Here is a 27,947-nt window from a genome sequence, read left to right as displayed (position 1 = left end):
AAAAGATTTCTGGCCATGACCTGGTCATTAAAAAAAAAAAACAATTATATTCACTCTTGACTGCTTTTTGAAGTGCTTCAACTTTGGAAAATTGGAACTAAATGAGAGGTCATGTTATGCTAATTGAATCCTATTATGTCAACGTAGGCTGTCTTGAGAGTACATGATCTAAAGCATATGATTCATACTTCACTACGTGTCACAGAGAGTCTGCCAGACTTTGGGCAAGTTGGGAGATTTCCCAGTGTGCAGTTTTATCTGTGAACCAGAGAGGATATTCATCCTTTCCGGAGAGTCAACACATCAGATACTGAAAAGACATCAGATAGATATGTATGCAAGCTATTTAAATTGTTAAACCACTTAAATTTCTTCATTACCAAACTATTTATAAGACTTGCTTCTTATGAAGCTGAGGGTGGAGAGCAGGCAGCAAAAGCAGAATCTGCTATTGTTCAGAGCAACAAGGGAATGTAGAAGCCTCTAGACGGGCAGAGGAGCAACAGATGATCTATTCTGACTTATAAGGGTAAAGAATTGTTCATGCTGCTGTGGCTGTACAATAAACAGTACAAAGAGGTTGAATCTTTGCCCGATGTGCTTTAGGATGCCAGTTCAAAGCCCACTATGGCTTGGTTCTAATTCAGATTTGAGGATTCTGCATAATCAATATTTAATAAAAATAAAAACACTATTAACATGGCTATCCCTTATTTTCCAGGATGATAAGCTGCATTTTCAGCAAACCATTGTTTGCGAAGTATTCCTATTTTATTGTATTGTCCATGGCCATTTATATGTCAGGTGGGGGAGGAGAGATTGGCTGTGTTCTATATTATTATTATCATCAACAATAAAATCATACCATACCAAAATAAATTGGTCCTTAATTTTTAACCTCTAGAGAATCTCAGTTTATATGCCATTTTTTTCTAGCAGAGCTGATTCCCACACCTTTGTGTACCAGTATGAAATATCTGCTCTGGCTAGATCCCTCCAAAATTGGGTTATTGTGTCTCTGATCACAGCTGGCATACGGAGAATCAACTCCATCCAGTTTAGTTCTTGATTATTATTGTCAATAATTGTTTGAAGAGCCATTAAGATATGTGCCATACATTGCATTGTTTTAAATCCCATAATAAATAGACCTTGTGCATCCTTGCATCTCATTCATTTTGAGTGAAGGTTTCAGCCATTGCAATAAGTTTTTATTTTCCTAACTGAACAATAGATTATTTGCCAAACTGATATATTGTTTAGAAGATGCACAGATAACTAACTGTATGATAGTCATTTCATGTTGAATCATAGTTATCACCTATCAGTCTTAATGCATTTTGTGGTGGCAAAATATATCACAAAGTTAATCCTATCAGCTTTATGTGCATTGCAAACTGATAAATCATGATATAAATCATATGTGAAATACATAATATATCAGTGAATAATTTACACAGATATAGAATCTGTATACAAAACTATAATCAGTAAACATTACCATTTGGAGTTTTAAAAAACTAGAAAAGGCTAAACTGGATTTTGCTCCCAGGATTTTAGATTCATTTGGAAGTAATATTTATTTTTTTAAAGATAAAATAAATTGTGTACAATAGCTATTGCTATAATTTTAACAGTGCTGGAAAGTTCATTTTGAAAAGGAACAAGCTATAGTTCAAGATCATCCCGTCCAAAAATAATCTAGGTTCAATTAAATTTTACAAAACAAACTAGTTCAAGTTGAGTTCAGAATCTTACAAGCTGTTATAATGAAGTATAGGCTCCAAAAGTAAACCAAGGGCCACACACAAGTAATATGATGCCTGAAAGACAGAATAGCAGCTAGTGAAGCTTTCCCCATAATTGTATTTCTATAATAGAAAATGCTTGCCCTGTTTAATTTTGCCAGCCACAACACTTAACGGCACTAGGTATCATTTGCTTTGTTTATGTACCAGTACTTCTCACTGTAAGCTGCTACTGTTGGAAGAGAGTACATCTCTTCAGCAAGAAAGATACAGGAAATGCCTCATATTCCTTCCTTCTCATTGCTTAACAACAGGGATTAAGTGACTAGGCATTCTTAGAAACAGCAATGCCTCAATATCTGCCTAATAAGCATTAAAATGCCTCCTGCTGGGGTAGGGATGGGTGGGGAGGGAATGAATGAATGTGAAGATCAATCAGAAATCATTCAGAGTTGTGCTCCAAAATGAACTTAATTCACCTTTAGTTCACCTGGTAATATGGGAACTACTTTCAGGTGTAGTTTTTTGAACTATTTTAGTGAACTTTGTTCAACTCAGCTAGTTCATTCCAAGCACTGAATTTTACTGAGGAGATTGCAGAATATAAGTGACATTTATTCAGCTTCTTGAATTAATTGCAGCACTCCATCTCAACTAATCTAAGAGAAAACTGCTATAATTTATGCAAGTTGTAACTTATCCTGGGAAGACATAATAGAATCAGTATTGTTTTACACCCAGTTGTATAATTGGACTGAAAGAAGATAGAGATTGCGGTTCGAGGACCCGATCCCCGCATAGTGGAATGAAAACACAAGGACACGTGATATAAGGTTAATGGGCAAGAAAAGGCCACAACTTTATTGATTACAGCAAGTGAAAAGGTATTGGCTTAGGCATTGGATTACGTCAGTTGACTCCACCCACTCGGAGGGGGTGAGCCTAAAAGGGGGGTTTATTCACCAGTAGGTGGAGCCTGTTGATGCTAATCCAACTATAAGCTCTCCCCTGATGTCACCGAGGGTCGTGCCATGGCCCCCCGCCACACAGGCATCGGACAGAATACACGACCGCCGGATTCCTTTAACGGAATACCCAAAAATTGAAGGCGTAGGTGATGGCCACACCTAGCCCTTCCACACGCCACAACACATTATTCCAATGCCTAACCTACCCACCAATACCACGAAAGTTGTGACGATTGCTACGAGGTAGGCGAAAAAACCACAAAGCCTAATACCAAATGGAAAAATTGCTACCAGGCCCCCCGGACAACCAGGGTGACCAACCTAAGGTCCATAGCAAGGCCAAAAGAAAACTGAGACCCTGAGCTCTAAGGGAGTGGAGGGTGGGTGACTCGCGACGGGACGACGAAGAATGAGGCTGCATGGCTGGCACAGCAGCGATTTACGCTGCCGTCCACGCCCCTTCAAAGGCACCTGGTTGGGAGCCTGCCCGTGGGCGTGGTGCGCCAGCCAGGAGAGTGGAGGCAGGGGGCTAACTCAAGGCGGAGACCGGCTCCCGCCCACAACCACTCCCCTCTTTTGCAGGAGGAGAGTCTTTACTAGAAATAAGTGTCTGCTATTCTGAGAAGTACCAGTATGTATTTAACATCACTTAAAGTTAAGAATGTGTACATTTTAGGGTATGTAGAATATATAATTCGAGATAACTTCAATAAGTAGAAGCTTCCGAGTGTGTTATTTGCCAAGAAAATAATGCCAAAAGGATCATCCACATACGGAAACAGAATGCTTATGTACCTATGGATCTGCCTTTCAACCAAGTCTAGTCCACTCTAAACTGACTGACAGCAGCAATCCAATATGGCAAGCAGAGAGGTGTTCCCTAGCCCTACAATCTTGATATCCCTTTAATCCTAGCTACTAGGGATCAAACCAAATATCATTTGCTTACAGCACAAGTGATCTACTACTGAGCTATGGCTGCTCCAATACTGCACAGTGATTGTACTCCTGAATGTGGTGTCATGGAAACACAGAGGTGTCGATATAATGTTCCTGAAGAAAATGCACTCTACTAAAAAATATGCTAGTATTGTCAACTATATTGTCACTAGTCACCTGATGAAGCAGAATATTGCAACAAGTAATGAGGCAAGATTTGGTATATATATACACTGTATTATGTATTGCTGTGTTTTTAAACCACCCTGTGATCCTCCGATGAATAGTGGTATAGAAATTTTATTAACAATAACAACAACAACATCTAGTACTAGTGGGACTGATGGCATTGTAAGAGGTCATTGAATCAATCCTACATGTAAAGAGACAATTACTTTTCATTGGGACTTGAAGTTTCAAGGGAAAGCGAAATTATAGAGCTTTGATACAGATTTGGCCAAGAGGTTTGTAAATTATTCATTTTATAACTCATTCCTCTGCTGGTCATAATTAATTATGATAAAATACTGCATACTAGATACTGGCATGCAGAATCCTAAAAAGAAAATTGGTTTCAACAGTTTATAGCTGTCTCTTACTTCTTTATAATATCCACAAAGCACATAAGTAAACACATCTACCAGAGAGTCCTTCTTAATGATTTTGTAGCTGGAATAACTAAAGCCAGAGCAGATGAATTGACCTTGCCAAGTTTACAGACTGTGCCAGTAACAGAGCTGGGATTAGAAAACCAGATGATTAAAATTTTGCTCACTAGGATAAAACACTTAAAACGAATCATCTCAATTTCCAAAGTGTCCTCAGGTTGCTTTAGGCATAATAAATTGTAATCACATAACAGCAAACAATTATTTTAAAAATTAGGACTTAAAACATTACATCTGACACTGAAGCAGTGCAATCTCCACTCAAGAAATCTATTTACATTGCCAATGAAATGTACAATATTTGGACAAGATGTTACATTATTGTTCTGTTTGAAAACATGTCTATTTTTTTAAGGGGGTGGGTGGGCTACAGTTACACATAGGACATTAATGTCACTTTTTCTATGCCAAACTAGATGAAATGTTGTCAGTGGTGGACTTTGGGCTTTTGAATTTCAACTGCGCCCTGTGCAACGCCAAAATTCCTCCCCTATCCCCCCGCTGCCACCTCTCACCTTTTGTTCCAAGTCATTGTTGTGGTGCCCTCTCAACTCAGCACCCAGTGTGGGCAATCTGGTTGCACTCCCCTAAATTCACCTCTGGCGCCATTCTCACAATTAGCAATGGCACAAATGGTTTTTTAAGAAGTAAACAGCATGTGTGCGGAATGTATTCTGGGACAAGATCCTGGCACTGGAAAGGTGGGCGGGTGTTGGGTTGTAAGGCCTTTGCCCCCTGCTGCAGTCCTTTCCTCTTCTACCCTGGTCTTGACCAACCACCTGCTACTGGTCCTGAGAGGGAAGCCTCAGTGGAGTAGTATCAATGGAGGTTTCCTTCTTGGAACTAATAGCAGGCATGGGGCAGCATTTGTTTTTTTTTGTTTTTTTATAAATATTTATTAAGATTTTTAAATATAAATGCACACATAATAAACAATCTTACTTCTTTTACAACAATTTCAACACTTCTTTGGACTCCCTCACGTCTCCCGCTCCCATTTACATCGTTAAAAATTTTTCCCAAACAAATTATCAACTTGTTTACAATCTCATGTCCACTCATTCAAATATAATCTAGCACTTCTTCCAAAAAATTTTTATATTTTCTTTAGTCTCACTTATCATCAAATTTAAATCTAGTTTAGTGGTGGCCAATTTTTTATAATCTAGCATCCTTCTTAACATTCAACCAAATTACAATGTTTTTGTAGATACATCTTAAATTTCTCCCAGTCTTCCTCCATCTTCTCTTCTCCCAGATCACGGATTCTGCCGGTCATCTCAGCCAGTTGCATATAGTCCATCAGCTGCATCTGCCACTCTTCCAGTGTGGGTAGATCTTGAGTTTTCCAGTTTTTTGCAATGAGAATCCTTGCTGCCGTTGTTGCATACATAAAAAATGTTCGATCCTTCTTTAACACCTTCTGGCCAACAATATCCAGAAGGAAGGCCTCTGGTTTCTCATGGGGCAGCATTTGTATTTTGAATTAAAGTATGGTCCCACTCCTCCATCTGCATACTTACCATATTGGCCTGAATATAAGCCACACATGAATATAAGCCGCACCTTTAAAATTCAAGGGGGGAGGAGAGAAGGAAAAAACACAATACCCGAATATAAGCCACTCCCTTAAAATTCCACAAGCACTCACACCTGTTCTGTTTCAGCAGCAATATCATAAAAGTCATTTTTTGTAAGGTCATGAATTTAAGCTGCACTTTAACTTTTCACGGTCGGAATTGGGGGGGGGGGGAGTGCGGCTTATATTCAGGCCAATACGGTATGTCCTGCAACAAAGGTGAATGGAGCTCTAGCCTCACCCACCCATCCCACACGTGCCCCAATTGGAGATGGGGTAGAAATTTGGTTCCATTTACATGTAAAAGTGATTTTATGAAATTCACATTTCCCAAAACAATCTGTGAATTGAAACACAGCTGTCCTTCAAAATCTGACCTTTGCAATGCAGCTCTCCAGCCAAGTAATGTGTGCATATACTAAAGTGGGCATATAAAATGCATATAATGGTGAAAATATCATACAAAAATGCATTATATCAGGGAAAATTGCCTTGCAAAAATGTGTATATGAGGCAAAATTGCATATAAAAATATATATTGGAGGGAGAAATCATGCAAATTATTCACCCCCCTCCCTTGCAAACTGATGTAGAAATGTGGAGAACTGGTTAAGGATGGAAAAAGAAGAAACCAAGAGAAACCGAAAATGACATATTTGCCCATCCCTACCCTAGTACACATTTCATCAGAGTGAAACCCAACACACCATTAATTGGGTTTTTAGATGTACATGCTTCCCCTGGTATGCTCAAGCAATTGGGTTATGCACAGTTTGTTCTTAACATTTGACTTTAGTTTCTTTGATGAACAATATAGATTTTTGGCATAGATTCTGCCTAACTCAGGAAATACAGGAGAGCTGTCATTATATGAACCATTGGTTATTGATATTAAATGTGTCCTACTTGTGTTCTTTCAGCTCACAGCTCTCCTATTCATCCAAACACATTCATTACACAAATGTTTTGGATGCCCTTTGGAACGTCTGATCAGTGAAGCTCTAGCATTATAAACTGCTGAATACTTTCTTAACAAGTGTGTGCGCAACATCCATCACGAAGGAGAGAACTGACTAACCAAAGATTGAAGTGATGTACAGTAGATGCCAAGAAAAACTGTCTTCTCCTGCCAAAAGTTATCCCCAAGAGGTGAATATCATTTTCCATAAGTCTGTAGAAATAACTGAATTAGTTTGTTAATGAAATACCCCTAGCTAATTTCTATGTATGATTCAACATGTCGGTGCTCTTCATAATAGTTTGGCTCCACTAACTGCATAAGAGGAAACCCATATTTATTCTTCAATAAGATTAACACAAGCTAAAATGCAATATTAAAATTACTTGAGGTAACTTTGATTCACTAGAGAATAACTGTAATGGTTAAAACAACAGATTTGTATATCTTAACCTACTTTCGATGTTGAAAGTCTATTTATAATTCACTGTAATTCTACAGAATTTGAATTACATATAAAGTACACTGGGCATGTTCTGTATTAGGATGCAGTAATTATACAATGACTGTCTCGTCATCACAAATAAAGCTAATACAAAGGTCTATAAATGAACAATTTAGCTTGAAAATATATGCAGCAACTATGATTTGATTTAAGCGCAGAATTTATTAGTGGCCTCTTTTCCAGAGACAACTAATCTAAATGGGTGACATTTAATCATATTCTATCAGACTATTCTCCCACATGGAAGGTCTCCTAGGAACCACATGTACTCTACCTTGGCAGAAAGGTGGGATAGAGAAGTAAGAAAATAAAGAAAGTAAAATTTTGTCTCAGATATGTCAGTCTATCGGTTAAGATCTATGGGCTGAACTCAAGGGTTGAGTGACTGGAAAACCACCCATACAAGTCATCTTTTTCTTCCTCTCTGCTCCACTGAAGCCCCCTGTGTCCCTCAAAAGCCTTTCCAGTGGATTTGGTGCCCTCTTGAATAACGTGGGCTGTGCTGCTGAGGGGCTCCAGTTTGGCAGAGGGGATTTGTACAAGTGGAAATTGATTGCACAAAGAGCTTTTGGAAGTCACATTCAACCATACATTTAACATACATTTAATGCACGTGGTTTCCCCCCAAAGAATCATGGAAACTGTAGTGTTAAGGGTGCTGGGGAATGTAGTTCTGTGACTTGCAAACTACAGTTCCCAGAGTTCTTTGTGGGTAAACATGTGCATAAAATGTGCTTTAAAGGTACAGTGTGGATGGATTGACATGCAGCTTTTGGATCCATAAGTTCATAAAAAGCAAATTAACTTGGCCCTTTTTGTTCAAAAAATAATATTTGCTGGCCATTATTACTATTCGGGATACAACTTAAATAGAATAAGAAGCTGTGATAATACAAGCTGTATTTTTCATTTCTAAGAAGAATCAAAGAACAGAGTTCCCCATGAGCCAATGTGCTACAAAACTAAAGAGGAAAACAAGTATGTAGCTTCCTATTGTTCTCTATGATATATCATATTTACTTTACGCACTGCAAGATTCATATACAGCCTAACAAAGAAAAGGGGACAACCCTCTATTTATGATTTTTCATGCCTGCTTTGAAATGGGGAGGAGGGTGGCGGAATGTTTGCCTATTCAATAAGCATTTCCTTCCCTCTGAATGAACTTAGTCTGATCTCAGTGAAGTCCGTACATAGTCAAATTTGATTTCCTATGTAACGTTAGAGCAACCACATTTCACTACATGATTCCTGATGGATTGCCTCAGAAGAGTCCTAGAAAAAAATGGCTCCAAATCAGCAGCAAATAAGAGAAACAATCAAACGAATGTCAACAAACAAGACTGGAAAGAACTGACTATTTTCACAATAAGAGGATGGTTTTCAACATATGCTCCCTCTAATACTTTCAACCAAAAATCAAAATGGGAGGCCAAAAAGTGAAGCCATCATTTCGTAGTGTAGTCTAAATGGAATCACTCTGAATTATGAGTTCAGATGTCATCCTAGAAATTGTGCCCATTTTTTAAAAAAAGAGGGTAGTATCCCAAATAGAAATATCAAGAGAATTATTGTACAGATCTGCCTTTCCATATGATATATGAAACATGCTAAGTAACTTGCAGCAATACCTCAAATTTATGTGCTGAAAGCTATTCAAATATAAAATAAGCACTAACAAACGGGCAACCTTGTCAGTTGCAATGTTAATAAATCAAATTCACCAAGGTAAGCTGTGTTTTTTCTTCAAGTGGATCTATCATCAGAGGCCACTGATAATGATACAGCTACAAGTAAAATAAATGTGTTTTCCCTGACCTTGACTATAATTCAGTAACAGCTTGCCTTACAATTTTACACTGAACACATCACCAGGTGTCACCTGATAAAAGGGTTATATACCTGTAGATAGATGTTTTTTATTTGTGTCATCCCAGTGAAGAATTTGAGAAAGTATGCAAATTAATCTCTTTTACAACTATTGCATTTACTAGATTAGTTGATTTCTGTAGAGAGAGAAATGTTAGATTGATCCAGTAAGATTACTTCATGTGTCTTAAAATAGCCTCAGGTTGGAATGCATTCTCAGGTGTGTTCCTACCTTAGCAAAGTCTAAAAGCATCTCAAGATGGAAAGAAAAAGTTTTACAGTATTTGCTATAAATGAGAGTTTTCATCCAGTGTACAAAAAAAATGTGGTTCGAGTACAAACTGGCATCTGCAGGCTCCTTGAAGGTAAAACGATTTAGCTCTGAGTTGAATGTGCCTTGCTCCTTATTCCTAACCTGAATATGCTAGACTACAACTCCCATCAGCCCTAGCTAGCATGACAAATGCACAAGGTTGGCAAAGGCAAACATTGGTACACTACACCTTATGGAAGATGTATATGTATGAGAATTATGTTTCCAAGTAGGCTCTCTGGGTGTTGTCTTCAGTTTCTTATGTAGACATTCACTGCAAGCTGAGTTAAAGGTAAAGGTAAAGGGACCCCTGACCATTAGGTCCAGTCGTGGCCGACTCTGGGGTTGCGGCGCTCATCTCACTTTATTGACCGAGGGAGCTGGTGTTTGTCCACAGACAGCTTCTGGGTCATGTGGCCAGCATGACTAAGCCGCTTCTGGCGAACCAGAGCAGCACACGGAAATGCCGTTTACCTTCCCGCCAGTTTACCTTCCCGCCGTTTACCTTCCCACCTATTTATCTACTTGCACTTTGACGTGCTTTTGAACTGCTAGGTTGGCAGGAACTGCTAGGTTGGCAAGCTGAGTTAGTGGCTAACAAAATTTGTTTCTGGTGAGGTCTGAGAGCTTACATAGAGTAGGGACCAACCTTTCCAGCTAGGCCACACCTCTGACTCAGACCATAGGTCATAGGTGTATCTCTTAAAGAGCCCACCAGCAAGCTATTTGATTTCCCCAGGCATTTTAGAACCATTGGTTTTTAACTCTGCTTTTCTTGTTTTGCTGTTTTCCTGTTGAAGATTTTGTTGTGTTTGATGTTACTTGTTTCATTGCAAACTGCTGTGCAAATCCAAAGACTGCAGAGTAGGATAGCCAGTGTCATAAATATATAAATAAGCACCCAAAGAGATTCATTATAGGCTTTAGGCCAGGGCACAAACAGCCTTTGAAAGCTGTGCGCCTCTGTTATTCCAAGCCAAAGAATCCATACAGGAACTTGATAGGTCTGTTGCTATAACTATACTTCCTAGGGCTTTGATATAAAACAGTGAGCACAGGGCAGCAGGGTTTATTCACACTTAACCCTTTTTTAAAACCCAAAATTGAGCCACTCAACTGTCTGGTAAGCAAGGGTGATTAGGAGACTGATCCATGCCCCACTCTACTGCTGATTCCAGTCTATGACTGAAATTCCTTCTTTCTTTCTTTCTTTCGTTCTTTCTTTCTTTCTTTCTTTCTTTCTTTTTTAGGGCTCTGCTTGCACAATCCCATCTGCTGGTTTATGGAGGATAACCTCATAGAATTCATTTGTGCATATGGTTCTTTAGCCAGTGAGGGATATGATCATGGAAGTGTGCTTCTCCTTAGCTAGATTGGGGCACAAGTGTTGCACAAGTGACTATAGATGTGGTGTAAACACGGGATTAGATAGCTCTGCACCAGATAGGGATGCACTTCCCAAGGATGAAACACTGGCCCAAATCCAGCAAGCTTTCTGGCACTGAAAAGAAATGGGGCAGTCCAAACCCAACATCAGTGCCTCATGGGGGGTTGAATCAAAACAACAGTTCTTAGGATTACAACATTAAACACCTTCCATCTTTAATGTGCCCTTTTATGGTAATCATCATATACTTAACCTGATAACATGTATGGGAAGCAAGGGATAAAACATTTTCTCCATTTCACAGATTGACACTGAGGCACACAGGCAGATTAAGTGATCTGCCAAATTCCTAGGAAAGGGAATGAAATCATGAAAATTAGATAATGTTTTTGTTTCTGCATCCTAACTGCACCTGCTATGAGCAGATGGGGATGTGTGCGGCATATTTCTTAAGGGGGATTTGAGACCAGACCTTCGGAAATGTTAAAAGGAGACAGCACCCCTTAAAAACTGGCTCATTTGAAAGCTGACCCCTTTTCATGCTTTGCCCGTCTCATCCATTTCTTTAAGGTACTGGAGCCACACATTATTCATTGATACTATACTGCTGTCTTTGTCCTCAATAACCCAACTACAAACAACTAGAAGCGTTATCAAGTTAGCGGTCTTATCATTATGATCTAGATTAGTATTTACCAATGCAACCTCCCGTGAGCAACCTCTCAGGTGGTGGATTGGGAAAGGTGGCAGATCTGCATTCGCTGCCCAGTGGGCACTTTTAGGGTCACCCACTTCCATTTTATGATGCTATCAGCTGCCATTAAGGTCATACCGACACTCTCTGCCGTTCGTTGTGGAGTGACTAGGAGGGACACCTTGCCCCTGCAGCAAAAGAAATCTGGAACCTCCAGTGCTGATATTAGAGATAAGAGATATACTGCCTGGTCTTTAATAGTCAAAGTCAGCATTTCCATCCATGCCCACCCCCAGTGCTCAGGTAGATGGAAGTATAGGGTGTGGGGTTAACCCTTAAAGATCAGAAAAAGGGATACCTCTGTGTGTGTAAGTGTTTGTTATGCTTGTTAATTATTGTTTTGTCTTTCACCCATTCACTTCTGCCTTTGGCCCCATACAGCCTTGGCATGTGGCCCTTGTAAGGTTGGCCACATTAAAATCTAGCCTGAAAGAGGCTCCCCACCCCTGCCTTAGGTTAAAAACACCTGGCTAAACACCAGAGGTTAATTCAATAAAAGGTTGTAGCATGTCAAACTATGAAGCTTCTGCCAGTGAAGACACTGCCAGAATATTATATTTCCATTCCTTTATAGCATAAGCAGTAAACACCAACAATGCTTTACCAGCTAATCAGCTAGTCATCTTCTGATCTTCGAATCTGTACCATATGTTATTTTCTTAAGTTTAGGAATGTGTCTCAGGATTATGTAGACAAAAGCTGTAACCTTGTTTTATGACTCTGAAACTCTTAGCTAAAAACAAAGTGGGATTGGATCAAGCTTCCAATGAGATTAAGGGTATTTCATCTTTGCTTTGGATGCCTCCATTGGCATGTATTATTTACAAGAAATGGGGAGCAATAATAAGGTAGATTAACAAGCAGGCTGTTTACAGCAGGAGCCTTATGAGGTTCAAGAAAGCACAAGATGCCACAATAATAATCTTTAAGCAAGAGTGTGAAGGCTTCTGTGACAAAAAAATTAATCTATTTTTCATTAATATCTATGTCACTCCTACTCACCCCTAGGGAATCAACACTTAGTTAAAGCAGGAAACAAACTTCCTTCTCACTGCCGACACTGCTAATGTCATAAAAAAGAAAACTATGAATCTCAACAATGTCAGTCTACAGTCCTAGAAATACAGTCCTATTGAACGCAGTGGGGCTAACTTCTGAATAAACTTAGGCTTGCACAGTTAATGCAGTAAAAGTTTGTAAAACAATTGAAATGATAAGGAGAGCAATTTAGTCACCCAAAAGCAGTTATTGAACACATACATCCCCCACAACAATCTTTCAGATATGACTGTTCTGCAACCAGCATTTTCAAACACTGATTTAGAGTTATAGAATTTAGCTATGTACAGAGTGTATCAATTTATACATATTCTCTCTAGGTAATGAAACCTTTACAGGAAACCCTTTTACATAACATAGAGTCCATAACAACCACTTAAAATGAAACAATGCAATGCTCTGATGCAGTTGTGAACTCAATATCTGAAAGAAATCCATAGAAATCTGATCAGGCGAACAAAACAGGGATTCAAAATGAAAAGCCAAGTATTTACAATTGTTGGAAAATTATTTGGCCCTTCTGTACTCCCAATGCTACCAGTGAACACTATTCCTATAAAAAATGTTATTTTCAAATTCTGTTACTGCTTCTTAATGTGACAGTGCTGTGCAGCAAAGAACATTTCAGCTCTCTCTTGGATTCAGTACAGAAGATGGTGTAGCAGCACAAGCCAAGCTCAAGTTAGTGGAAATAGGGTGTTTAAGAGCTTATTGGCTGAAAGCTGTCCATAATGAACTTCTGTGCAAAGCTAGATATGCAGAAAGCCCTACAAGATTCCATCAAAATGGAATAATTTGCCAAAGAAGAAACAGTAAGAGAGTGGATTTGTCACTCATGTCATCATAAAATCCAGGATGCCGCAAATATCTAGCATGATGGGCATAATCACCTTCTGGTACTCATTTTACACAGAGGAACAAAACTACATGTATTCTCTGCTAAACGTCACTTAAAATTGAGGTTAGATAGCTCTGGATATATATGGGGTTATTCATCTCCCACATTGCAGGTGGTAGTCAACTAATTTTTACTCAGAGTAAAATCAATGAACATGTCTATGTTAGGTCCATTAATTGCAGTAGGTCTACTCTGAATAAAACTTAGTTGAATGCCGTTCCATATTTCCGAGGAAAACAGAATACTTTGCTGATAGCAACCTGAGAAACCTTTGCTAAGAAATGCTACAATTTGTCAGGTACACACACACACACACACACACACACACACACACACACACTTCAATCTTCTGAGTGCTCAGGGTTCCAGCTTATGGGGGCAACCCAAGCTGCCCCATTGCAGACATCCAAATGCACCAGTAGCATTGGGGAGGGCTAGCAAGGTGTGTGACTGTGGCAATAGGGTGAACATGCGCAAACCCACTGTCCTTGCTCAGATTATATCATTTGCATGAAATTGTACATGCGAAAAGGGCTGTAGTGTGCTCCCCCACCCCCACCCCCACCCCCACCCCCTACTCCACTGGCTAACAGTCCCCCTATCTGAGCTCACAGAAATGCTCCCAGGTGCATTTTCAGATCTCCAGGGTAGATTTTAGCATCATTTTAATTTCTGCTGCTGCAGTTCCCACCCCACCCCATTTTTCATCATGATTATGTTGTTGTTTTATTATTGGTTTTATTGCTCTGTTTTACTGTTCTCTGCTTTGAGAATCTCTTGATTGAAAAGTGGATTATAAATTTTCTAAATAAATAACGAGGAGAAAACATGCCATCTGCTCAGGAGATGTTGGGAATAACTGAAGAGGCTCTGTTAATTATAAAACACTAAAAAAAATCAGCTCTGGTCCTTTTGAAGCCTGCAATAAAACTGTTGACAAGATCACAGCCTAAAATTCTATTTAAGCACGAAACAAAGTTTGGAGTTCAGTTCTTTCATCATTTTGAATAGTAGGCACAAAAATGTACTGGAAGTATATATCTCCAGCAGATAATAAATTAAAGGATGGCAGGCAAGTCTCCAGAGATGACTGAGATGTGAGCTGTGAATGAATAAGGCAAGGAACAGATCATTTGGATATGAAGAGGAGAAAAGGTGGAGCAACTCCATGAAGAATTTTGATAACCAGGAGAGCAGAGGAGAATTGGATTTAGGAACAGAAACAAAACGAGTCAAACTGGTTAAAGAAACAATTGGATACCAGTTTAAAATTAAAAGAGGAGAGTACTACAGGGGGGAGAACTACAAGAGAGGAAGTGATTTGTTGAGACAAGAATACAGTGCATGAAAGCAATCTTTGAGCATCAAATAGCCCAACAGTTTTGATAGCGTCAAGAACATTGTCCCACTATTCCATAGGGGACAATGGGTGAAGTTAAGAGAAGAGGACCTGGTAAGAAAGTGGTGGGAGAGTCAGGACAGGTTTTAAAAAGTACTTCTTCACGTAGCACATAGTAAAATGATGGAACTTGCTCCCACAGGAGGCAGCGATGACCACTAACTTGGGTTGGATTTAAAAGAGGATTGGACAAATTCATGGAAGATAAGTCTTTCAAAGGCTCCTAGACCTGATGGCTATGCTCTATCTCCATAACTGGAAGCAGTTATGTTTCTGAACACCAGTTGCTGGTAACCACAGGAGGAAAGAGTGCTCATAGGCATCTGGGTGGTGACTGTAACAATGGGATGCTGAAGTAGATGAGCCATTGGTCTGATCCAGCAGCCTCTTCTGATGTTCTTGTGATGTGAATCAAATACATTTTGTGGACAATCTTTGAAAAGCAGCTGCAATTTTGTACAAGAAGGCTGCTGAAACCTTGTTTACTTCAGTGGGACTTAATCAGCCTACATGTGTGAAAGACTTCAACCAAAACACACCAACCCACCATGCCAGAGCTGAGTGAATACTTTCCCCCCAGCACAGAAATACTATTTTAGTCCTTCTGGTCCCATAGAAAAGATAACAGATTTTTATTTTATTTTTACTTACTTGGGTGTCAGGTTTAGGCATCAAGTTCATGTGAAACCAATCTTGTTAATCCAGAATTCAAATCTGCTTTGAAAGTCAGGTTCAGAGGGACTGAACGTAATATTAAACTGGAGGTGGAGTGTGGGGAGAGCCAGGCTGAAGCATGACTATAGCAAGCAGGAGTTTGGAAATGCCACTGGTACATTTATGCGCTGTTGATAAGGATGGGGGAAATGTATGGAAGGCAATGACATCAGAGAAGCAAATAAGGGAAGTTCTTTCTCATATGACCAGCTAGAGAGAACATCTGGGAAGGCGTTCCCAAGCAGAGTTAAGCCCTTGTTTCCCAAAGATCCTTTCCAAATGCTTATAAAAGAAATAATTTTAATGCTATACTGTGTTGGCTACAGTCAAGCAACAGTAGCACACTTGCTCACAACAGTTTTTGTTTATTTCATAGTAGGACTTTTGGTCTCAAAACCAGGGGAGAATATGTTTGTTAGTGACATCACAGGCACTGTCCAATAGAGACCAACAGATGTTACTGACACTCATACAATCACATTTCTCACAGCATTCATAATGGCATTTGTGAGAAAATTTGCATTTTCCAAGCAGCATGCTATTGCTTCTTTAGTGCTGAAGAAATGTGATAGTGTGCCAACCTAAGTGCTTCCTTAAGGATCAAAATGGAAATACTTTGTAAGCTCGAGGGCGCAATAAATTTGTATGTTTCTATTTTGTAGTACAGATATTTTCCATATATATTTTTATGAGCATGGTGATGGGAACTAAACAATACTTGGCAAGGATGTTACGCTTGCTTTGCAATAGTCTTCCTTCAAAATCATTGTTCGTAAATGAGAAAGGCACAATCTTTGCATGGGGGGAAGCTTTCATCATATGAATTTAGCCATTAATGAAATTGGGGGGGGGGGGCATTTATTTGTTTCATTCAAAGCACGTAGTACTTTTGCCACTACATTTTCAGAATCATCTCATATGAAGTCCATAGACATTTGCTTTTAATGGAATGTCTAGGTGCCTTTAGGGACTTCCGGGGTTGGCGCCTCCGGCAATGGCGGAGCTCCTCCGATCGGGAGGAACTTGCTCCGTGAAAAGTAGGGTCTGACCGCCACGGCGAAGGCGGAGACCCATAGAAATCACAGGCGGAAGAAGCCTGTGAACTTGGGATTCGGCTGGCACCATTCGCGCCTCCCCTACTCGCAGGGAAACCCTGTTTTGGGGATCCGGAGCGACATGGGGTGAGTGGCGCGGTGCTTTGAATTGACTGCTTCTTTCACGGAGTGAAGCCGCATTGCTATTGTTGGAGAGTGCTGACTTTTTTCCTGAGGACAACTGGACTTTAAACAACAACCCGTGAGTAGAACGGAAAATTGGATTTTTAAATACCTTAATTTGGCAACGAGCGGGGAAGGTTCAAGACAGGAAGTCCGCCTTCCCTTTTTGTAAACAGACTGAAGCAAAGAGGTTGCAAGCTAAGGTCTTGGAAAGCCTCATGTAAAGGATTAAATTTCCATCGATTGAAACCATTAAACCCCCCTTGGAAGCAGGGGAATGAAATTGTGGACTGTGCATCCTGCAGGAGAGAGTGATAAAAACTAAATTATCACTGCTCTGAACTCCTGGGAATGGGCTGCCAACAGATTGACTTTTGGAAGAGTTCATTGACAGCGAAAAACAGTCAGTTAGTAAGAGAAATATATTGCTTTCACTGTCAGCTTCTGCGTTTTAAAAGGAAGAAAAAGCAATTGAAAAAGTAACTGAAAACTGAAACTATTTTACTTTTGGAATTGTGTCGGAAAGGATTGATACAAGTGGAGATTGCTCCCCCTAGAGGGAGTCTTTGAAACTGTTACAAGAGTTGAACTGAAACTGTTACAAGAGTCGAGCTGAGGAATCCAGCTGTACGATAAGAATTGTGAGAACTAGAGACTGACCTTGGACTTAAATGTCGGCAGATGAGATAATAGTGTCTGCATTTTGCAGGATAGATCATTTGCTGAAACAGCTTCACAAGAAGATAGATGCTATGGGTATTAAAATTGACATTTCGGGACTAAAAGTGAATACCAACAAAGAAATAACTCAGGATCTGGCACAGGAATCTATTTCAACAGGGCAAATAGTTGAAAAGGAGAAGGAGGAAGTTGCTGTAATACAAGGGGGAGCCTTAACCTCACAGAGGCAGGTTGAGGGTTACAGGTCGGGGCCCTTTGTGGTTGAAACTGGAAGAGGTCAGATTTTGAGGATCGGAGCCTGGCCTGGACTGGAGGGGGAAGGTTGGAGAGATCCCCTTATGCAGGGATCAATTGACATTTGGGACATGGATTTGGGTCAGGAGGGGATTGGAGCTTTGGGGGCCTTTGGATTTGGAGGAACCTTGAAACAAGATTTGAAATATTTTATGGATTCTAGTTTTAACTGTGGGAATCTGGTTGACCTGTCAAGATGGAAGAAAAGTGCTGTTGGGTCGGAGCTTCCCCGAGATCTGCTCTCTAGAATTAAAGAATATCAAGAAGATTGGCAGAAGGGATGTGGAGATGAGTTAAGAGCCTCGGACATAAGATCTCCAGGTTGATGGACTATATGGAATTGACGGAAAGGACTGGCAGAGGCCAAGACCAGGAAGAGGAGACGGTGAAGAAGATTGGAAAATTTAAAGTCTATATAGGGAAATTTTGTAAAATTTAATGAGGGATAGAAAAATCTTGGAATGGATATTTTTTTTTTTTTTTTTTTTTTTTTGGCCTTAGTGGAAATGTTTTAAGAGGTTAAGTGTAAATAGGTATATTAGATTTAATGGGTAATAAGATTAAAAATATTTTAAGATAAAGGATTTGCTGAGATAACGTATAGAAGTGGAATACAAGGAGGGAAGTGAGAGGAGGTCAATGAAACAAGGGAATGAAAGATAGATTATGGTAAAGGTATGATGTGTGTTAAATTGTTTTTGTTTTGTTCTGTATAGTTTATGGTGTTTAGATGTTAAGGTTGTGTTTTGTATTGTCTATATTGTATTGTTTCTTTTGTTTCTTCTTTCTTTTTCTTTTTTTTGTAAGTTTTAAAAGTAATAAATATCATTTTTTTAAAAAGAGACATTTGCTTTTAATTGTACACACTGGAAGTGATTCAGCTAAGCTGTTACACCACCAGAAGGCAGCACAATGAGTCCTGCTAGTGCAATGGGACATTCCAGAATCCTGTTCTCCAGTGGCCAGCCAGATGCATATGGGAAGCCCAAAAGCAGGGACTGAGCACAACAGCAGTCTCCCCATTTGTGATTCCTAGAAACTGACACTCAAAGGCGTGGTGTTGGAGGTGCACAGAGCCTCCTGCCCTCTCTGCATGTTCATTTGATCAATGCATAAAGGGAACTGTGTGTTACCCCCCTTGTGTGTTGTGTGCTGAATTCTCTGTGTGTTTTGTACACATGCACCAAGGTAAACTGGACCATAGTTTGAGTGGAGGGGTGTCCAGCCGCTTGACTGACATGCTGCTAGATAAAAGCAACCCCCCAAAAATTTAAAACCTCCTTTAACTTAAGACTTGTAATCCTGCACAACCATTACATGGTGGGAAGCCCAACCCCGTGACAAATGAATGGGTCAAAGCTACAAATAAGGAATGGGGGCTCATGTCCTTAAAATTTCTATGTGCCACATAGAAACTTCAATTCTGATCTACCACCTCCTTGCTGAACATAATGCAGACATAACCATTCAGATACAAATTAAATTCATGCTCATTCTATACGTATACAGGGTCCTGCAGCACCTCAAAGAAGATTATCAGATTTCTTCTAGCACGAGTTTTCAAGGACTAGAGTCTGTCCTCAGATGCAGCTTGGAAGCAATAGTATTGCAGATAAATGTGTGATATATGACTTCAAAGGCTGAATGTTATATATGGAGTGGGGGGGCGATGCCTGTTTTTTTAAAGTTATGAAAATGTACTTCAACTAGTACTAAGAAGAGATCATTTCCTGATAATGGAGCAAGCCAGCAGCCCTCAAGCAGCTTCCTAGTGTACTGTTCATCATATTCCAATGGGCAATACAAATTTCTCATCGTTATATCGACAGCTAATGGGATGCTTATTGGCACCGATGCAATATGGCACCCAGCATGAAAGGGTGGGAAGTGTTTCATGGAAGGTGCTGAGAAGTATTCTCAGAATAGCTGTATGTAAATGCCAGAATGTGGCGTCAGGTGAAAACTCGCTTTAAGTTAACATTAGTTTCATCAGGACTTTAAGAACTGGAGTGCTTGTTCTTCAGTCATACAACTTGCAAAGTGCACATTGATCGGTCTGTTTCTGGTCTGTGTTACTATCATTTTAAATAGCCTTTATACTAGTGTCCGTGCCCACAATCTTCTATTATATTTGTCCCTTTGTGTTTCTGCTGGTGCAAAGTGTTTAGCTGCTACAGTGGTGCCTCAGGTTACAGGCGTTTCAGGTTACAGACTCCACTAAGCCAGAAATAGTGCTTCAGGTTAAGAACTTTGCTTCAGGATAAGAACAGAAATTGTGCTCCGGCGGCACAGCAGCAGCGGGAGGCCCCATTAGCTAAAGTGGTGCTTCAGCTTAAGAACAGTTTCAGGTTAAGAACGGACCTCTGGAACGAATTAAGTACGTAACCAGAGGTGCCACTGTACTGCTATAAATAGTTTGTATTGTTAATATTGCTTTATTGGTTTATCAGATTTAACATGCCATGAGCCACCCAGAGAGCACCAGGTGGACAGATGGTATAGAACAAGCTTCCTCAACCTCGGCCCTCCAGATGTTTTTGGCCTACAACTCCCATGATCCCTAGCTAGCAGGACCAGTGGTCAGGGATGGTGGGAACTGTAGTCTCAAAACATCTGGAGGGCCGAGGTTGAGGAAGCCTGGCATAGAACTAACAGAACAGATAAATATATTCCATGTGTGCTCACCCATAAATATGTTTGGTCTCATTTCTGTTATTCTTTTTTGGCAGGGGGAATAGATCCACCCAACTATTCACACCTAAATGTATCATCTGTCAAAATATGCATTTCCAACAGTTGCTTTATACTTATGTCAGCTGGCAAGTGCATTGGGACATTTGGGGATCATTATTATTAAATTTCAACTGGTGCATTACTTTGAGGGGTATGGATCAAATAAGTTCATATCAGGGATCTGCAAGTGTCAAGTTCCTCAAGAATCCCCAGGTGTAAGCCCAAGACAATGGATTTTGACCACATATGAGACCTCTGTGTTGATTGATGACATGCAAAGAATCATTCAGTCCATCAGGAGGAAAAGGCAAAATGTAACTTCTTTTGCCAGCCTTCTTCACCAGTTTGCAGCAGCTGGGTTCCATTAACTGTAGTGGTAATGCCAAGCTTGTTTTCTTTAGCAATGCTGCCACCTCCTGGAAGATGCCATGTTTAACTTCATCTTTCTCAATAAAAATACAATCAAATCAATGTGTTTATAATAAATATTCTAGGGTTTCTGATGGTTTGTGGGTTTTGTTACACTCCCATTTTAAAAGGCACAACTTGTGTGCATTTGTGTTGTTTCTTTTCTGCTATTCCTGTCCTGATAACCCTATACTGTAGTTGAAGTTTATGGTCTATAGGTCAAATAAACTGAAATTGAAGAGAATATTTTTGCTATGCTGTTTCTGTCTGCTTTTGCTGTCACTTTGATAGCAAAATAACTCCTTGACGGCAGTTTTATTTGTTTTTTAAAAAATATATATATTTTAATGTGCTTTTGCATGGAGTTGTGTCCAATGATGTGCTGCTAAGTTAGTTGTTTTGTTTATAAAATTTATATCCCTGTCTTCCTCCCAAAGGATTCTAGGGTGGGAAACAATAAAAACATATTTTGAAAATCTTAAAACACTGAAGTCCCTTAGCATTCTACAGTGGTACCTCGGGTTAAGTACTTAATTTGTTCCGGAGGTTCGTACTTAACCTGAAACTGTTCTTAACCGGAAGCACCACTTTAGCTAATGGGGCCTCCTGCTGCTGCTGCGCCGCCGGAGCCCGGTTTCTGTTCTCATCCTGAAGCAAAGTTCTTAACCTGAAGCACTATTTCTGGGTTAGCGGAGTCTGTAACCTGAAGCGTATGTAACCTGAAGCATATGTAACCTGAGGTACCACTGTATTCTTGTTCCACTGAGGAAATGTTCAGCACCGGCAGGACACTGTTGCAGAAGGTTGTGCATAAGCAGCTTGCTTGTAACTTAGTTGCACCATCTGTCGTGCAACAAGTTTCCCCTAATGCAAACTGTTGCATTGCATTCCATTGTTACATAACATGGAAACATTGCACTAGTGGACCAAGAATGTTAGATACCACTCCCTGTCTTTTTACATCGCTCTTGTTGACCACCTAGTGTGGAAAGGCAGGGTATAACTGTAAATAGTTAAGAAGTAACAACAAACATATGACTAAATTATTTTATACCAAGCACTTCCTCTCTTCCTAAATTGCCAGTGTGTCACTCACTTTTCTCTGTGGTAGTGGAAATGTGTGGGTGAGCCTGCTGCGTGCCATGTGTGTGGAAGGGCTTTGCTAAGGACAACAAAACTGAGATGCCTGCATTTCATTTCGAGCTCAGAGTATTCTTTATTGGGGCTGAATTCTTTATACAGCTGCCGCACATTCAAAGATGCTGGCTGTGGTCCACAGCATTGCAGTAACACCTAGATTTCTCTTTAACTATCTCTCTTAGAATTCCCCCCTTAGAATCCTAAAATAGCTCTTTGAATTCCCACACTTTCAAAATGCAATTAGGGCAGCTTTCCCTAACCTTGTGCCCTCCATGTTTTTGACTGCAAGTCCCATCCGTCAGCACCATTTCAGGGATGGTGCAAGAGGTTTTCAGAGGAGGAAAGGGAAGCAAATTGTGTACATGCACCGGGTGGTATTTCTATTGAAGGAGTGTGGATTTTTGATGAGTTATGACAGCTCCCCCCCCCCGCCAGTTGTGGCCCCCTGCAGCCACAATAATAGTGTGAATGTGTGGTGCCACTGGTCTTTAATGTAGGGAAAGAATCATAGCTAGAGATGGGGGACAGGGAATTTGACTCTGTCCACAGTTAAAGGTGAACAGTACAAGAACTGAAATGGATTCATTCTTCAAAGTGTGCACTTCTCTGAATTTTGTGATACAGTTGTCCAGCCAACCAATTTTACAAAAATAGATATATTAGGGGGAAATTAAAATTGCATTCAAAATGCATTATTTTCTGGAAACCTCCTTGCAAAAATGTGTATATCAGTGAAAACTACATACAAAAAATGTATTTTTGTAAGAGAAATGTGCTGAGGATATTTCATGATTTTTATTTTCATTGCAACATGCTGCAGAAATGTGGCAAACCAATTTTAAGACTGGAAAAATGAGAAACTTAAGAGAACTAAAACTGAGCTATGACTAGGGATAGATGGATCTGTCAATTATAGAACAGCTGCTTTGCATGCAGGAAATCCTTCTTTGAATCCCTGGTGTCTGCAGGTGACTCAGTACATATATTGTGTTCATGCACTGACCATCCATGCGCTAACAATCTTCTTTCCTTCTCAGCCAAACTAAGGGCCAACAAACCTCCTACTTTGTGCACTCTGAGGGCAGTGACATATTGCACAAAGAACTGAGAAGTGGATGAGGCCAAACCAGTCAGAGGGCCTCAAGGCCAAGCCTCTGATGTCAAGAAGCTAGTTCAAGACATAAAATTGATATTTCAGTACAACCCCTTCCAGCAACCACTCCCCCCCCTTAAGGCTTGTCAGTGGAAACAGGGATTCCTAATTTTATTAGCCTGCTTGTTACATTCCAATACCAAGTTTTTTCTCCAAGGATAGCAAATGACAGGGTAGCAAAGCAAAGCACTTTAAACAAATGCAGGATTTGAAGAGACAGGGGACTCATATCCTACATTCACAAGCAAAATTTCTTTTGTATTCACTTGTAAATTTCACCTTGCACCTCTGTTGCTTCTAAAAATGCAGCGACTGGTCCTCAAAACAGTCTCCAACTATTTCGGAATGTATTCAAGTGAATGTATTCATTCTGGCAACTGAATCTTGCTTTCCGCTGGTTGTGGGAGCCCTCAGCATTTGCTTGCATTGGTGCTGGGGCCTGTATTGTGAGGCCATATGATGACCATGGAGTTCTCCTCAAAGACATTGCTTCCTTTCATATGTCTGGGGAAATTCAAGGGTGGTGGGACATCTTGGAGCGTGTGAAAACAATCCCTTGTGGTTCATCCCAGATTCCCTAGGAGCCTATAATCATAAACCAGTCCAGGAGAGAACCCATAAAACTCCATGTTAAACTCCCTCACAGAGCTACATTTCCCAACCATTTTAGCAAACTACAGTTCCCAGGATTCTTGGCGAGGGTGTTCTTTAAATATACAGTGCATCCACAGCCTTAATTTAAATAAAGCTGCTATTTCATCACCTTTGTCTTACATCAAGACACTAACATTTTCAATATGACATTTTCCTGTGTTTTTATTGTTTCCTGTTTTTATTTGTAAGCTGCCTTGAGTCCTGTCAGGTAAAAATGGGGTATAAATACATTTTATTATTGATAATAAGATGATATGTTTTTGCATATATATTCATAATTATATGGAATAACTTCCCAAGCTTGCACATACACTATCTATCCTAGTCCAACAGATTTTTTTGGGGGGGGGGTGGAAATACCTTTTAAAATAATCACTGCAAACTTGCTTGTCTCTTCACTCATCTGGCATCACATCAGGGACCCTGACTAGACCTCAAAGCTTTAAATGCAAGTATAATTGCCAACCTCTCTGTAGTATTAGGATCACAAAAGCTGAATATTCAGCCACTTACAAAAGTTTCTGTAATATGTTGGGTAAAGTATTATTTGGGAGATAATAATCTCAGAACCTGTACAGGATTATTTCCCCCAATTCCACCTAAAATTTCTGTTTCACTTGTCATGAAATAAGAATTTCTCTCTGACGCATTTCCCTCCCCTCTCTTCCCACCCCCCGCCCCGTGTGTTGCTACAGCGCACTCTGTCTGGTTCTCAGCTTGGACTTCAAATACTAATCCGATCTCCTGGGAGGCTTTCCGGGTGATTGACAGGGAAGCTCTTAATAGCTTCTGCTGTTATGGCAAGGGAAAAAGGAAGCAGCTTGAGTAACTTGAAAAGATGAGGTACAGGTATTTGAGGAGGTCTAAAGGGAGAGTTGTTTGATAAGCTCTGAAGGAAGAAGTGTTTCGGAATTTTTAAGGGGCATGATGAAATGGATGAACATCAAAGAGATGGCTGGGTTGAGCTTCCCACTTGCTACTCACAGTGTGGGAAGGGGGAGAATAGTATATTCAGCACACAGGGAGAGTTCTAGGTGAATGTATCTATTGTGAATCATTTTCATAAGTGCTGTCATAAAGGGAAAAAAGGATCTTCCTGATGTCTCATGAATCACAGCCTCTTATCTACAGAAAGGATATTACTGTTCCGAATACACATGATTTGCACTAACAGCAATGAGAGTTCATCTGTGCAAACAAAATATATAGTAATAGGAACTTGCCCTTCATGCTAAGGTCCCTGGATGAATTACAACATTAAAACACAATATCAAATAATTGATCCAAGTGATCCAACTATGGATAGAAATTGGACTAGAGAACCCATGAGTAATGTAGGGGCTACTCAGGGATTTCTCCCCCCACCCCCTGGTCCTAAACAGTGCTTTTTTCTAGAAAAATAGATGGCGGTGATGATGATGTTGTTCATTTTGGGGGGTTTCATATATACTAAGCCATCAATCCTTTTAAGGAAAGCCTGTGTCATCCCACAAGGCAGATGAAAGGTGATGGCTGGGAGTCCAGGGCCAAACTAAAAATGATTCAGGAATTGCATGGACGCATTTCCGAATATCTTTTTTCTTCTGCTGAAAGTAACCATAGGAAGGGCGATTTCATTTGGGGCTGTGGTGAAGACAAAGGAGGCCACACCCTTTCTTCCTGCTCTACAGTTCCAAACCCAAATGCCTTCCGCTAAAGTTGTTAGCCATGCAGAGGATACATCAGGGCAGAATATAAAATAAGAGCAGCTTCAGGAGGAGTGAGCTGTATCAGGATCATGGCCCAGATATGAAAGGGTTGGATTTCCTTCCCCCAGCACCATAGCACCATTCAGACTAGGGGAGGAGGTTCAGGGTTGATTTTAGAAAAAGAAAAAAACAGCAGGCAAGGCATCCATGCATCTCCCATGTCATGCTTCCATTGAGCTCATGAGCGTGATAAAATGTGAACACATTTCACCAGATTTCCAAGAAAAAGAAAGAAAGAAAGAAGGGCAGCTCCTTAGGTTTTTTCTGACACAAAACCAGCCCAAGCTGTCTATGGAATGGGGCCAAATGCTAAACTAAATATGATGCTAACTATTAGCAACTATTTGAACACCTTCAAAACTTTTAAAGAGGCCATCTGTGCAGTAGAGCATTACCATGCCAGTTAACACACTTCAGCAAATAGGTTAACAGTGGAAGTTACAGTGACATTTCAAATCTCGTCATGCACTTTGACCATGAATTACCTTCCTGAATGAGTGGGATTGCATTAGAGATGCCAATAGGTTGGAGCCAAAACCAACAAGATCTTTGAAGGTCTCAAATGGAGCATTTCCTGCAAAGTCTAGTATCTCCCAGACTTGCTGCCTGGCACACTCACTCACACCATCAGCTCTGATTAACAGATTGTGAGATTTGCAATTTCCTAAGAAAATTATTGTGTCGCAACCTACTCTGGGTTTTTTCCCGTGTGTGTGTATGTGTGTGTGTGTGTGTGTATGATCAGGCTGCTCACTTCTATACCAGCTGCTCCACCCACCTGTTGCCTTACATATAATATTTTTCCCCGTTGTCAGATAAAGTTCTGTAGTATATTTAAGCTATATATACTTTGAATGCAACATTGTGCCAAATACCTGGCTGCAAAAAATGCCAAGGTCCCATGAGGAGAAGTTGCCAGAAGATGTTTGGGAATATGAAACCTTGGAGGGACCAGTTCTGTTCATCTGTTTCATGTACAACTCAGCTTTTAAAGAATAAACAATAAAACGAAGCCTTAGCAGGCTTATATGTTGAAAGAACAATGGGGAGGAGCAACTTCAGAAAAACATAAGAAAAGCCTGTTGGACTGAGCCAATAGTCCATCTAGTCTAGCTGTCTTAGTGAAGCCTTAGCTTGCATAACAATAATAACTAGACATAGAATATACCTTGGAAATATGTGTAACCTGTTTCTCTTGAAACACAGAATACATCACGCTGCTCTGCTCTTTCCACCGCAGTATTGCTAATGTAGGTGACCTTTCTCCCACTTTATCCTTCCGTGTCCTGCAATTGAACAGGCCTCTACATCATAGGATGCTAGGAAGGACAAGGACTAACTACTAAGAAGAAAAGAACTAACAAGGCAGAATGTAAATTCTTGCCTCTTTGTCTACTTTCAGTGTGCTTGAACCTTACCTGCAAGCAAAACTTCAACTAAGGTCATGCATTATTTGTTACACCTTGGTTATTTGCTTCTTCGACTGCCTTGTGGGATATCTTTGGGATAGGAAAAGGCTAAGGAGTAAACCCTACACAAATCCAGAGTGGAGTCCCTAAGATGGTTGGATGGTGTCCTGTATTTCTTCTTCTGGCAACTGCTACAGCCAAACTGGTACCAAACGTATTGCTCTGCTTTCCTTTGGACCACATCAGTGAGGCTGAGAGGGGGGTGGTATTGTTGTCTGGGCAGCCCAGGACCTCCATATACACTGCCCAGGCTTGTGCCCAGGGAAGGTCACCTTGGTACTGCTAACACAGCAGTTTGACTTCAACCCTGGAGGTGCACTCCATTGTTTTTCAAAACAAATGGATGCCAACAATATTATTGCTCCCAAACATGAACTCTAAATATCCAACATGAACAAGTATACACATCAAGAAAGGAGGGGAGATTTCAAGACACAATGAGTAATCTTTAACAGCTATCATATATCAAATATAACATAATGTTAAATGTAACAGGCAACTAATATAGATTTTTCTTTTATTTATTTAGACTGTTCCTTCCTTCCACTATCATGGAACAACATCTTTGTCCTGCCCAGGAGAAGGAAGATTAACTCCAGCTGCAGTTTCTATCATATTGTTTTAAATCTCCTCAGAGGACAATAACCCAGCCCCTGGCTGTACGTTTCCAGGGATGCCATAAATAAATAACT

General features: G+C 40.2%; 1 long non-coding RNA gene across 2 annotated transcripts; it reads left to right on the top strand.

Moving 5' to 3' along the window:
* Positions 1-6: 6 nt before the first annotated feature.
* Positions 7-27,947, top strand: LOC309349505. Of its 2 annotated transcripts, none has more exons than XR_014159982.1 (3): positions 7-333; positions 6,823-7,051; positions 27,785-27,947. It is a non-coding gene; the product is annotated as an uncharacterized lncRNA (long non-coding RNA). The 2 variants fall into 2 exon arrangements; XR_014159983.1 differs by lacking the exon at positions 27,785-27,947 and adding an exon at positions 10,798-10,871.

The sequence above is a fragment of the Podarcis erhardii genome, assembly GCF_964252035.2.
Source record: "Podarcis erhardii genome assembly, chromosome: 9".
Taxonomy (NCBI): Eukaryota; Metazoa; Chordata; class Lepidosauria; order Squamata; family Lacertidae; genus Podarcis; species Podarcis erhardii.
This window is presented reverse-complemented; position numbering and strand designations above follow the sequence as displayed.